Consider the following 14,779-nt stretch of genomic DNA (forward strand, 5'->3'; position numbering starts at 1 on the left):
ACGTTCTTTGAACAAGTTCAAAACAATATACATCTGTGGGGGGGAGGAGATTATTTTTTTCAGTAATTAACACACAATAAATGCATTAGAATGTTCAATAAAATAGTTTATTCAAAGAAAACAGTTGAAATCAACAAAAGACACTCAAAATGTTGAGACAGGAATCGATACGTACCCTATTGCATTATTACAACAATATTTCAATATAAATAATTTTTTCCGCTCTCGAATGTTACAAGGACATTTTGTCCTCTCAAGGACAAAGCGAATTTAAAATGCGTAGACAGTTAAATCCTTGTTTCTCTTCGTTGCTGCCAGTTGAAATCTTCACAGTCTTCCTGCATCATATCCATGCATTGTTTTCCTAACAATTTCACGATGTTTCTACGTTAAAATCGTCGATTAAATCGACGGAATGCCCTTTTTCAGTACTTGGCAATGGCCCCATCATGGCCATTTTACAACACCTCGTCGAACCCTCTCCTTTTCCACCATATTGGTGCGTCTTTACCACTCGCTCAAACACGTTTAGAAGTTAAATTTGTAATGAAATCTTACCATGTTCCCACCGTTGCGATCTGCTCTTTTATCTGAACAGGTCGACGCCCTTCTCTTCGTTAGCATTCTTGGTTTTAGCGAGTTGTTCTCTCTCAGACCGCTCCGCATCGCCATCTTCACCCGTCACCGCCGTGTCTTCTCTCCGTGTGCGCGCGCTCCTCGTCCTCTCGGTGCTGTTATACTGATCGAGTCAGTGGACGGACAGCCCTGAGCTTCAGCGTAAGCACAGACAACTTCCTCTCACTGCAGCATTCTGGGTAGAAGAAACGCAGCATCCATGATGGTGTATGTGAACTAACTTTTGAGTTCAGTGACCGAAAAAAAGCTCATTCTTTTACTCTGGCATACTGACAACGCTGCAGTTTAACGACAAATAGCCATACGATAGCAAAACATTCCTATTTCAATTAAAAAAACGGATAAAATAACTACTTCGCTTAGCCTATTGTTAACTTACATAATGTAACTTACTTTCTTACAGTAGGCTACCAGTCAAAAGTTTGGAAACATTACTATTTTGAAATGCTTTTGAAAGAAGGCTAGGGTCATCAAGCCTGCATTTATTTGATATTAAATAAATTAAATATTATTACAATTGAAAATAATGGTTTTCTATTTTAATATGCTTTAAGCATATTTTACTATATCTTCAGTGGCACATGATCCTTCAGAAATCATTCTAATTCATACTCAGTTATTATAAATGTTAGAAACAGTGCTGCTTAATCTTTTTTTTTTAATCTGTGATACTTTTTATCATACTTGAATACACTTGAATAAAGTATATTCAAATAGAAAAACATTATTGTAAATTGTAATAATCTTTCACTATATTAATATTCTTTCTGTATTTTGGATCAAATAAATGGAGGCTTGATGAGGAGAGACTTCTTTATAAAAATAAAAATAAATAAAAACATTAAAAACCGTGATGTTTCCAGACTTTATATAACAAAGCAACAAATCTATTCAGATTATAGTCCTAAAACCAAGGGAATTAGCATTAGAAATATCTTTGTTTTTGTTTTTCATTTAACTAGGCCTATATAAATCAACTTTTATTACAGATAAATTACACACATTCATACCTAAAAAGTTCATTTTAAAGAAAAAAATAAATTGAAAAAAAATGAAAGTTGCTAACACAAGAATATGATTTCATGAGTAATTTAAATTTAAAAATGCAGCAGCAGCAACAACATTTCTCAAAAAGTCTCTTTAAATAATGATTGGCCATATTTGATCAATTGAAACCTGCTCTAAAAACATAAGCTATAAGAATTTTCCAACCTGATCTCATGAAAAGGCATAACTATTTCATGAGGTGGTGAATTTCATATGAATTCAATGTGATTTGTATGGAAACATATATATATATACATAAAGGATAGGTGAGACTGAAAAAAAAAAGTAATCTGTGACATTGTTGAATATCAAAGTTATTTGTTTACGATGGGTTTGTGGAGACATTAATGTTTTATATTTGTAGATTAAGAATATAGTTTTATTTTGAAGCAAGTGAAGGCTCAGAGTGGAATGTTACCAGTGATAATATTTATTTGTTTATTTATTTAAAAGGCTACTTATTGCAATTCATGGGGTTATTGTTGAGTAATTTCAGACATCTTTGATATTTAAACCTATAGGCTAACTGAGTGAAATCATTAGAATTGAATTTACAGTGTTGGTATTATGACAAAAGGTTTCATGTACAGGTTGCAACAGCCCAAACCAAACATCCATAATTTATATAAAACACTTTTTCAATATATTTTGCATATATAATGATCTAAAACTCATATGCAGTTGTTTAAATATTTATAACCTTCAATTAATGAGCTATGACTATGACAGTTCTTTTGAGCAAATGGTGTACCAGAACCTCCGCTCTTGTCAATGGCTCATTTCTCTCCAACAACAGCTAGTCTGCATACCACTGTTGGTTTCTTAGCAACTGTAATTGTATGAGCCCTCATAGGCACCCTCCCCCTCTCCTCTACAGTCATGCCACGTAGGCACTGGAAAATGCAGCAGGTGGACGTTTCATGGAAGGTACGCAAGCTATACATTAAAACATAAAAAAGCAAAAATTAAAATACAGATAGAAAGAGGTGTTAAAACCAGATGCCAAAACCAGACTAAATTATACTTTCCTTTATACAAAAAATACTGTATAATAAATGACACCATATTTTGACCCTTTATATCTGCACACAAATGGGAACAAAACATGGGACATGAACAATGGGAACATGAACTTATTTTGGACTGAAAAATAAAATGAGCCCTCTTGTGGCCTTGTATGACATTTTTGGTGTTGTTTGAACTGTGGATCAACCAGCGCCCAGTGCATTTTTGGTTTGAGGGCCATGGTGCAAATAGAAAAGTTTGTGCACTGAAAAAAAAGTCTGACTTTGAAAAAATGATTAAAATTTGCTTTTTAGAATAACAATCTGGGGCCGGTTGCATAAACCGCTACGACTAGTCTTACAAGTTAGTCATACATTTTTTTGCTTTTAGACTGTTACTAACTTTTTTCAATCAGGCCTAATTTGATACCGAAAAGAAAGACTGACTGTCTCTTGACTAATTGGGTCATACTAGATATTAAGACTTAACATAATGTCTTAACATAATGGAGACAAGCCAAGGGGCAATCAGTATTACTTTTTGGCTTCAAATTAGACCAATCTACGTTTTTATGTAACTGACTTAAAGCAGTTATGAACAGTCTTAAGGAAAATAAATGTGATGACTTACTTGTAAGACTAGTCTTTCTGCTAATAGTTTTATTTTCCTGTATGCACTGACAGAAAGGTCAACCGACTGTATCTGTGTAGATTGCGCCACCATGTGGCTAATATAAACGATGTATTTAATTTACTGTAGTTTAAACGTTTCTCTTCTTTAGAAGTGCTCCACTTTGAGAATAATTGAATAACTCCCCCAAAAATCATAACCATGGTCGCATAACTAGTTTACAATTTAGCAGTCTGATACACAGAATACTGTGTCTGCTTATGGTTAACTTACATTTACAGTTATTAAAATCTATAGTTAAAATCTTTATCTTCATTTAGGTTATGCATGTATAAGTATTATTATTAACAAAAAACTCATTACTCATACATGTTTGGTTTTAATGCGTATTATTGATGTATTAATATATACATTTTTATTCAGGAGAATATGGACTGGGACTCCTCTGTTAAATATTGTTAAATAACAGGATGGAGCACAGGAAAGCCAAAGCCTAATCCTACAATAACCCATTTCCCTCTCTTATGACCTGAAGAGATCAAATCATGCATTTATTCCACTGAGATCCACTATGGTTAGTAAAGCTTTTTCTTTTTCTTTTTGCTACATAAACAGTATAATTATTTTTTTTCATAACTTTTTTCCACTCTTTCTAAATTAAGCAGGCAGTTTTGCTGCGGTACATTTAATCTTCAACAACAGCCTCTTTGCAAAGCACTATACCCACCAAGTAGAAAGTTACCACACACCACATAAACATTAGCCTACCTTATTTCCCACTTCATTGGTTCCTTCTTAATGATCCTTATAGATAGATAGATAGATAGATAGATAGATAGATAGATAGATAGATAGATAGATAGATAGATAGATAGATAGATAGATAGATAGATAGATAGATAGATAGATAGATAGATAGATAGATAGATAGATAGATAGATAGATAGATAGACAGGGATAGATAGACATACAGACAGACTGTTGGGGGCAACCATAGACTGTAAAAAATAGGGGGCAACACATTACAAGTGAAATGTGAGTTATGTACACTGTTAGACTTTTCTGTAATTTCTACAGTTATTTACTTTAAATCCCCCAGTATTATACTGCTATTTCTCTTTACAGTAAATAACTGTGATTCCAATTGCATCATGGGAATTTTCTGTGACGTCTAACACCACATACAGAGACTTACTGTATTTTTTAAATTTGCTGTATACTACTGTATTTGACGTAACTGCCTCTCTGGCTGGCACCATTCCACCGTGCTTTTTATTTCCTAATTTTTGCCTTACACCACGTGTCTACAACGCTATAATAGCCAGAGGCTGTCTATATTGGACACATTGAAGCGACCGGACCTTTAAATGCAAACCTGTTTATCCCTTGTAAGAACTAGTGCGAGCGCTTGGACTCGTATCGGACTACGTCTGAAATATAACGGCCGCGGCGCATCACTACACTGTCTGGGATTTGTCGTGTCGCGTCAGACAGACATCCAGTGTAGGTAATGGGGTCTGTCTTTTGTTGGATCGCGACGTTCGTGTCTGGCCCGGGGAAGAGACGGAATTCACTTCACCGAGAGAGAGATCAGCAAGCAAGGTAGTAAAAAAAAAAAAAAAAAACCTTCTGTGTATGTTGACAGGATTGTGCCCAGTTTAACGTATGTTATAACGTTAACGTTAGCCTAACGTTACTCGTCGTCAACATGGCGGTAACGAATTTTACCATGGTAAACTGAGCTAACGTTTCATTTTACACACTTTGTTAGATTATTGAATTGTCGAGTTAAAATATGCCAACGAGCAACGCGTTTACATTAACAATAAATGTGAATAAACTAATGTGAAATTCTGTTTATATCTTAATGTTGGCCTACTGATGAGAACCTTTATAGTTTTAGCATTAGTTTGCAAACTATACCATATTATAGTTTTTTTTTTTATGGAATTTAATATTTACTTCCATTTTTGTGTTTAAAGGCAACTGCAACAAAGCGCCAATTCGCGCCAGTGACTTAGCAAGATTCCAGAGGTAGGCCAGCCCATTTGTGATATATTTTGAGATAAGTTTGCTGAAATGATTAGCATACACTATGTGAAAATTGCTTTTGAGCCACTGGTGCAGACTAGGTAGCTAACAATATCTTATAAAATCTCTATAAAATTGGCTAACTTTATATCAAATAAGTGACCTTTGCATTATGTCTAACTTTATTACACAGCAAATGAACCAATCAGAAGATGGACCATTGTCTTTGTTCAGTCTCACCAGATTAAATGTATCCAGGTAAGCACTGCAGTAAAACTCTCACTAAGACCAAATCTAGCATTCTAAACAACTTAAGTTTATATTTTTGCATTATTTTTATATTTTATTAGGCAGACGACTCTACCATTGCAGTTCCACCTGACTAGGAAGGTCCTAATATCAGCGCACAGGTGGGTTAACTACTGTAGGAAGGAGAACGATCATCACACAGTGATTTCTTGCATGTATCTTACTGTGTATTTGTCTCAAACAGGTACTCCTTCACTGCAGACAAGCTGAAATGGGCTAAAATCATCTATTTCAGTCGTTCAACTTCTTTCTATGCATCTCAGCATTTTTGGACAGAATTTAGGATTTGTAAGTATTAAAATTTAATCTGGCATAATTTAATTTAGTTCTTTTGTATGCTATTTATTGACAAAAGCTGTTTACAAATATATATTCTTAAGTTTTTGTGAAAATAATAATAAAAATTAACAAAAAAGGAGGTTAAAAATAATGTGACACTAATATTCTCTCTCTCTCTCTCTCTCTCTCTCTCTCTCTCTCTCTCTCTCTCTCTCTCTCTCATATAGTTTTGGAACCGGGATCTCCTCTGAAGGACTGAGTACATTTGTGTTTGTGGGCACGCATGCAGACCAGGGAACACTCTGATGTTGTCAATCAAGTTCTGAACAGGAACCAATCTTTGGAGAAGTTCATTTATTCACAAAGGTGGACAAAAACATTGTGTTGGCTTTTTAAAGATTATTTTGATGACTTTTACTCCTATGCTGTAGAAAAGATGGAGTAGACAGTCAGACATTGATAATAATAATAAATGTTTCTTGAGCATCAAAGAGACTTCTTTCAAAAACATTACGCCACTTAAATACTTCTTTTGGCCACCAGTGTACATGAATCCAACACATTTTTGGAAATAAGTGAAATTATTTTTAAGGTGGGGTTATGTATCTTGTATTGTGAAAAGAACTGTGTTTTGTCCTGTTTTGGACATTTCCTTTTTGAATGCTTAATGTATTTATATTCTGCAGTTTTATGAATGTAATGGTTGATATTTCATTATAATACTTGTATAAGCTAAACAACCAATGACTCTACATTCATTTAGTCAAATGCTAATGTTTTGTTTATGATTTTATGTATGTTTTCAAAAATGTTTGCAGTGAAGGACAGCACATAATGTGTTAATTTAACACGTTTACACATCTTTGTGCTAACCTCTCTGACATATTTACTTTGTTAAAATCATTAACACAATGAATGAGTTAAAATTAACACAAAAAATGTTGTCTCTAAACTTACCAATTAATGTGTAAAAATTTCACACATCATTTCCAGCATTGGCATGTTTATTTTGTGATATATATGAAATGTTTTAAATAAAAAAATGGTATTTTGTGATAACTTTGTCTAATTGGTTTGTATGAAAGTAGTACTTATGTAGGATAAAAATAAAATTAATCATATATCAAAATTATCAAATCTAATTTATATTTAGTACAAATAAAAATAATTACAGTAGTGTACTGATTAGCTTAGTTTTTACAGTAATGCACTGTACTGATTAGCTTCGTTTTTACAGTAATGCACTGTATTACACAAAACTGAAATACGGTTTGGTACTGTAACTCTTAATTACAGTAACTTACTGGCAACAGTGTTGCCAGTAAGTTACTGTAAAAAAGTCTAACAGTGTAATCAGATTACTTTTTTCAAGTAACTATAAGTAATGCATAGGCTACTTTTAAATTTACAAGAAAATATCTGAGTTACTTTTTGTATTTGCTGTAGCCTACAGGTCTGAATTTGCATTTCCTTCAGCCTGATGCTATTCGTTTTACTTTAGGTGTGAAAGTGCCGTCACATTTAAAAAACAAACAGGAAAGCCCAGCCCAGATGGGGAAAAGTACTTAAGTAACCAAGTACTAATTCAATTAGTTCCTTTTTTAGGGAGAAATGCAATATTGTAATATGCAATATTAAAATGGGAGATTGTCTGATTGTCTGGTATAGGCTATAGCCTACTCTTGTAAAAAAAAAAAAAAATATATATATATATAATTTAAATCTATATTTCGCCAACATAACTATCCTATCAACAGGCGCTCTTCTTTTATAACAGCACGTTGGTGCCAAACCCTGATGCACATTGGTTCCTCGTCAGTCTGGACCCTCCCGGAGCTCTTCCGGGTGTGGATAATCCACATTTCCTCCTGCCGACACGCATTCCCAGGAAAACATCCTGGACGGACCGAGCTGCGTGTGAGTGCAAACCAAAGAACGAGACAGAACACTTGAGGAGGAAGACAGATTATGAGCAGATACTCGCGCGATAGTGGACATGTTTGACGAGCGACTGTGTGAACTGTGGAATATTTGAGATGTCAGACTCAGAGCATCATTTCCCATCATCCGCCAGACAGCTGTTGGTCGCATTTCGAGTTATAGAGCGCAGAGCTTCTTTATACTGACTCTTTTCAATATACAAAACATTAAGTAAGCGGATTAAATCGGGAAACAATATGTGGTCAATGTCATATTATTTTGTTTTTGCTCTTATTGCCATTGCCCAGGAGGTGAACGGAGAACCACATACGCGTCCCTCAGCGATGCAGTTGAATTCAACATTACCCCCGCAAGAAGACTATTCTTCATCACATAATACAACAGATGCAGAAGTTGGATCTCGCATTTCTACCATTTTAAGGGATCTTCCTACCATCAAAAATATTTCGATTTTTATCTGCGTGTTAACGACCTTGCTTATCACGTGCCTTGTCATAAAAATATTCAGGTAATATATATTTAAATGGTTTATTGTTGTGTTGAGATTATTGTCTGAGTGATTGTGCCAATCATCTGTTGGTTTTAAGAAAATGCCACTTTACTTTTTAAATGAAAATGGAGTCCTTTTCGATTCATTGGTAAATATGTCTCTTTAGATTTCGTGTAACTGGCTTCTTTAAGACAGAAATAAATAAATAAAAACACAACATTTATACAGAATTTGTCAATTTCAGAACATGCTGGATTGTCTGGTGACGCCGACTCGTTTCCCCTGACTTAATCCTCTTTGGAAGCAGATGGTTCGCCTGTTGGTTGGAAACCGAGAACCGATTCTTATTCAGAATCTTATTCGAAATCGGAGACTTATAAATCGAAATCGAATGATTTTCACGACGTCCGAATCTGCAAATGCGAACGAAACTAAAATAGTCTGACAGTCTCCAGCTTTTTTATATAGCAAATAAAGTGCAGTCTGACTTCCGAACAAATGACTCTAATGAGCCGGTTCTTTGTAGCGAATCAAAACACTAACCAATAATGTTTGTGTTATGTTGTAGCCTACTTAAAGCTCGCTAGACTTTAAAACAATGCAGTCACTGATTTCAATACCACAGCATGTAATTAAAGCTATACATTATGAGTTTTGTTGTGATATTGTGACGAATGACGTACATGTTATGTTGTATTTTTATTTATAGCCAGGATCAGTGATTGGATCACATTTGTCACCTCTAAAAAGTCTGTCCCTTTAACATACCTTCCAAAACAATTGTATAATTTCAGATTTATTTTCTATAGGTTTGAAAATGAACTCATTTGGCAACAGATTTTGGAGGGAAATAAATGGCCATTTCTTTTTTCAAAACTACTAAAACAATCATTAATAGAACTGTTAAAGTCAGCATGAAACTTCCAGTGACTGCTTCTCGAACAAGATCAAAACTGTAGGGGGGGAGTCGTGGGATTAGTCATTGCGAATTGGTTTGATTGGACGGTTGTGGTTTGCTTTTGCTGTGATCTCATGTGAGTGACAGGTTGTCCCGTCCTTGTGCCAGTAAACACGTCAACACATCTATTTTAAAAAGATGTGCACTGATAAATTATTTATAATAAATACTGCAATATTCCATAAAAAACATACAAACAAACAATAAGGAATTGCTACTCGCCTAGCTGGAAAACTCAGATACGCTATTGAATGTACAGGTCATAACCTCACTCACCATGTTCTCTCTAACCCTGGTTTGAATAGATCGGCAAAGAAGATCAGAAAAACGCGAAAGTATGACATCATCACAACTCCCGCCGAGCGTGTCGAGATGGCACCTTTAAATGAAGAAAACGACGAAGACGACGACTCGACCCTGTTCGACGTCAAATACAGGTGAGTGCTTTACCACAACTTGCATTATGTGCAATGACATGAAATGAAGTCTCTTGTATTAACGTTTGTCCTCTTTTAGTGATTTAATTTGTAGTGCCTTACTTGTCGATGAAATTGACATTTTAAAAATAAATTAGAGCGAAGGGAAATAATAGTTCAACTAGTGGAATGTGGGTCTGGCTGGCTCATATTTGATTTCTGTTCAAGTCTGTCTATCAAATACATTCAGCCTTAACAAGAAAACAAGATTATGTTTCTTTCCTGATGGCTGACAATGCTGTCTGCAGTGCAGCAACATATTTTTTCTCTAGTAAACACGAAATTTTAAATAACTTCGTAGCAACAACATAGTGAGAACGACAGGGAAATGGTGCTGAAAAATTGAATTTTCTAAGGACTTTAGTCTCATTAGAATAAAGTAGACTATTAATGGAAAAGGTCCTCCTAAGCTGTGCTTTAACTAACATGGTGGCACACTGCTATATTCTCATTAAATAAGACCAGTGTTTTAAAACCCAGTAGCTAGTTGTTTATTGACTGTGAATAGTCTTGGTGAGTGACCTCACGGGTCACAATGGAAACTGTTGTGTTATTTGGAGGGTTAGTGAGCGTCAAGAGTGGACTTCTCCCTTCCGTCCAATTGTTCTTTGACTGAGAACCTGCTTCCTTTTTGCTGGGCATGGCTCCCTGTTTATCAGCTTTTTATTGGCAATGTGGCAAAAGTGTGAGGCCGACCAGTTTGACGACTTTTATTTTTCATGCTTGAAACTTAATATGCTTTTTAATTTACCTAATCCTCTTATTTAAATTCTTTGCTTACTCATAGGTGAATGAAATGGTGCACTCAGAGTCACTGTTGAAGAGCCCCGGAGACCCCTGCGTGTGAACACATCTCAACAGGGACCTTTGATTTGATTCATTTCCTCAGAGCCTTGAAACCTCAATGGAACATGGCGACAAATTATATCAAAATCAAATGTTTCTTGGTGTATGCATCCGCATCCCAAACCAACAAGAAATCTGAAGTTTTATGAAAGGAACTTTTCTGTTGGAAGCAGATCAATCAAAACAATCAAAGATTGATAAAAAATAAATAAAAAAGTTTTCTTTGCTCCTAATAAAGGGTGCACTAAAGTTAATCCCCCACGAATCAGTTATTGCTCTAATTATTGCACAATTATTTCATATTTTTCCTTTACCCCCCAAAAAACATTCCTGTTGTTTGGTAAAAAGTCTGTAATTCAATATGCATAATTGCTCTTGAAAGTATGAGGCAGCTTGAACATTACTGTCACAGTATATCACATTAAAGCTATTTTAAGTCTATTTTTGGAATGTAATCATATAAATAATAAAAACATAATTGCAATTATTAATTTAAAAACCCTACACATGGAGCTTAAATGTTAGGTTAATTAAAGTTGTTTTACTTTAAGTGATTTAGCTGAGCTTGAATCAGCCCAAAGTTTCAAATGAAATAAGATATGCGATGTTATATGCTTGTTTATGCTCCAATACTGAAAATGTTTTTCTTACCCCTTTATTGTATACTATTATCTGTATATATTGTATGCAAAATATTCATCTGAAATAGTTTATTTTTAGAAAGATATTTTGATTTAATAAGAGTAATATGTTTCAAACATCCCTATATTTGAGAATTATTAATGTACTAACCACTAATCGTGCATATTTACTGTATAAGGGTTGAATGTATGCCTGAGAGAGGATGTGTGTTGTTGAGTTGGGAGAATACTGTTTCCATGATGCTGCTTTCTGAGGTTGAGGATTGTTTTTTATCGTCACATGCACACCTCCTTTTTTAATTAACTGTTTTTTACAGTGGAACACTGCAGTGCCACACATCATGAAGGGTTTAAACATATTTAGCTGTTAGTACTATGCCAGATTTAAAATGTCTTTGAAATATCTTAAAGCTACAGTGATATATTGATATAATAGTATGTGACTTTTCCTTAACTTCAGTGTGACTTTATCATATTTTGATGCTCCTACTAAGATGTTAATGTGAAGGACTCTTGTCCAGCATCTAAGGGCCAATAAGAATTGTATTGAATTATAAATGATGGTGTAGCTGTTTTTTTCTGACTAGTCTAAAACTGAAGTCAAGTATATGATTCTCTCTCTCTCTCTCTCTCTCTCTCTCTCTCTCTCTCTCTCTCTCTCTCTCTCTCTCTCTCTCTCTCTCTCTCTCTCTCTCTCTCTCTCTCTCTCTCTCTCTCCTGTCTTTGTTCTAATTGTTTCCAATTGCCCTGTGCATTTCATACAAATCTGAATTCATGCTATGAAGTGAAGGAAAGGAATAGGATGCTTCAAGTAAATGCACAGAATTTCTGAAGTGACTGCAAAACGTTTGAGATGAAGATGAAGGTGTTTTCCCCCTTAGCATTCATCATAAATTGAACACGTCTTAAAACACATGCTTTAACATTCTCCTGGTTTTGTCTGACATGTTTGTAGTCTAAACACTGGACAATAAAAAAAAAAAAAAAGTTTTGTTATATCAACAATCTTTCTTTTCAAAGCAAACTTTATGTCTGAGCTAATTGTAAATGTTTGTTTATGAAGAGTATCAAATCATAAATGTACTTTTCTTCATTCTTGATTAAAATAAATCCAAAATGCAATAAAAATCTTAATTGAAAACAAGGTTTGTCACATGTGTTGTTTAAAACGTGGTTTTATGGCAAGCTGTTTTAACATTTAATCCATAAAACACCAGTAGACCTACTTATTTTTTAAATACTCCATTAGGTACTAGTACTTATTCATTAGCTACTAGTGGATACTACTTATTTATTAGACCTTATTTATTTGATACTGATACTCATTCTATACTTTTTTTTTTTTTTTTTGATAGGCTACTAGGCTACTTATTCATTAGAAATTAGTACTTATTCAATAGATACCAGTACATATTAGATAGTACTTGTTCATTAGATACTAGTACTTATTTTGATAGTGAGTAGTAACTATTTATTTGTTATTAGTAACACATTTCAAATGTTTTGCCATTGACTTCTATGGGGGTTTGAGTCTGAATGTGAGTGAGATAAGATCCGCCTCAAACTTGTTAACCAGTAACCTGATCAAGCTCAAGCATGAAGCAACAAGCAAAACAAATTTCCAATTTGTCTGGTTTCTCAATTTATCAAGCTTCAGCTAAGGCAAATTTATATTATATCCAAAAGCCAGTTTACATCAAGGACGATGACTATAACGATAATAAGTAACCCTATAGTTCTAAAAATCGTTCTAAATATAAATAGCAGAGTTCACACCACAACTATAACGATGATGACACAGTGAAACAATATCGTTGGAATTGCTGTCAGGTCGATTTTTCCAGCTGATGAACGATACAAATATTGCCAGCCAATCAGAATCCATTCTGCTTTAAAGAGCTCGCGCATTTAAATCGGCAGACGACAACTCAGCGCACGATTAGAATAAACAGAACTGATGTGTGGACCATAGACTGTATACAAGGTGTGGTCACGTGAGGAAACCGAGGTTATACATCAGTAACCGGCTTATAGTTGTCTTTGAGTGAACAAGCCTAACGCTAAAAATGTTTGCATCTATTTTTATAATGGCCCTTTATTGATACACTAGCCCTCTTAGTTTTTGTCACTTCATGCACATAAGAAAGAAAAACTTCAAGATTTACGCATTTCAATTAATAGTAAAATTTCATCCAGTTGGAATAGCATATTCATATTTCGAATTAAGATTTTTAAACGAGTAAAAAAAAAAAACTAGAGCTTAATAAAACATTTCAAATAAATCATAATAGAACAAGGGAATTGACCATTTAGTTTATGTGATTTGTATTCATAAATTAAAAAGAAAAAAGAAAATACGTTGAAATTTAAGTTTAAGATTTGTTTTTTACTCATTTTAAAATTCTTAATTCATAACATGAATAATATGTAAGGATTATTCAATTCAATTTGACGGAATGTTTACTAGTAGAAATGCGTAAATAAAAAGGCTACCAGGAGGCAAACACATTTTGTTCCACACAACACAATTCTGGCTTTAAAAATTAATTTGAGGGTTTATGTGGAACTTTAGTGTTAAATGAGCCCTTCATCCTTTGTGGCTGTTCCCTTCTAAATTAACTTAACAGAATATTGTAAATTCCCCTTTTGCCTGACATAAAAGGGCTTCTTTTTTTTTCCTGTGATAAAGTTTTGTAAAAACAAACGAATCATTCTACGGGTACAGCTACTCCTCACGCGTTGGTCACCCACAAGACCTTAAAACACACCACATTTCCAGAAATAAGCCTAACCAGACATCACTCCACATATTTCTCATAAAATATCGTCTGAAATACTGTTATGTGGCTGACAGATCATAAATTGTTTCACTTTTCCCAGACCGGATTCATCTTGTGGCATCCTGTGCTAAAGTTGTTTTCTCCTCAGTTCCTGTCTTTCTTTTTCTTTAAAGTCTATGACGCTTTATTAACCGAATCACTTTCTTGTAAGTTGCCTCGGCATCCAGCATCCAACCTAATATGCATTCGACTAGGCAAGGATTTACCACAACCTGTCTCAGTTTTACCACAGTGAAGACAAAGAAGCTCTCATCTCCATAAGCATCAGAGCTATTTTGGGTGTAGAGTTAATAGGGTCCCTAACCACACAGGTCATCCAATAAAAACAGAAACAAAAGGATTCCCCTTTCTCCTCAAAACCAGACACTGTGGTAATCATTAACACATGAAAGCAGGAAACATGGACATCTCTTCCCCACGTGCTCCCAGCTGTGGCCCGCAGTCAGTTGCAGTGTAATTAAGTTTAGTCATATTGGTTACAGACCGTTTCTCTCTCTCTTTTTTTTAACACAGGGGTGCTTTTACGGATAAATGCGTTCATTATGCCGGATAGCCTGCCGAGACACAATTATCTATTTTTAACTTAAATGGAGACATAATAAGAGCAACATGTAGTGCAGTGAATGCTTCATGTCAAAAACACGACAGAT

General features: G+C 34.6%; 1 protein-coding gene and 4 long non-coding RNA genes across 10 annotated transcripts in view; 3 read left to right on the forward strand and 2 right to left on the reverse strand.

Annotated features, from left to right (window-relative positions):
- chd2 (chromodomain helicase DNA binding protein 2) overlaps positions 1–723 on the reverse strand; it is a 39,923-nt gene extending 39,200 nt beyond the window's left edge. For all 6 annotated transcript variants that reach the window (XM_082182432.1, XM_082182430.1, XM_082182431.1 and 3 more), the window contains exon 1: positions 559–723. The gene's annotated coding sequence lies outside the window, so the exon portion shown is untranslated. The remainder of the gene's footprint in view (positions 1–558) is intronic.
- Positions 1–14,779, forward strand: part of LOC309508140 — a 109,886-nt gene that overhangs the window by 22,477 nt on the left and 72,630 nt on the right. The window lies entirely within an intron of this gene.
- Positions 1,982–8,111, forward strand: LOC309508129. Its single transcript, XR_014209402.1, has 3 exons — positions 1,982–2,610; positions 3,742–3,892; positions 7,715–8,111. It is a non-coding gene; the product is annotated as an uncharacterized lncRNA (long non-coding RNA).
- LOC309508128 lies at positions 3,934–7,833 on the reverse strand. The gene is made up of 3 exons (XR_014209401.1): positions 7,713–7,833; positions 7,300–7,501; positions 3,934–4,375 (listed from the first exon to the last, which is right to left on the reverse strand). It is a non-coding gene; the product is annotated as an uncharacterized lncRNA (long non-coding RNA).
- LOC309507706 lies at positions 4,787–6,922 on the forward strand. The gene is made up of 6 exons (XR_014209222.1): positions 4,787–4,920; positions 5,301–5,352; positions 5,543–5,607; positions 5,700–5,759; positions 5,843–5,946; positions 6,165–6,922. It is a non-coding gene; the product is annotated as an uncharacterized lncRNA (long non-coding RNA).

Source organism: Leuciscus leuciscus, assembly GCF_965113295.1.
Source record: "Leuciscus leuciscus genome assembly, chromosome: 10".
Lineage (NCBI taxonomy): Eukaryota > Metazoa > Chordata > Actinopteri > Cypriniformes > Leuciscidae > Leuciscus > Leuciscus leuciscus.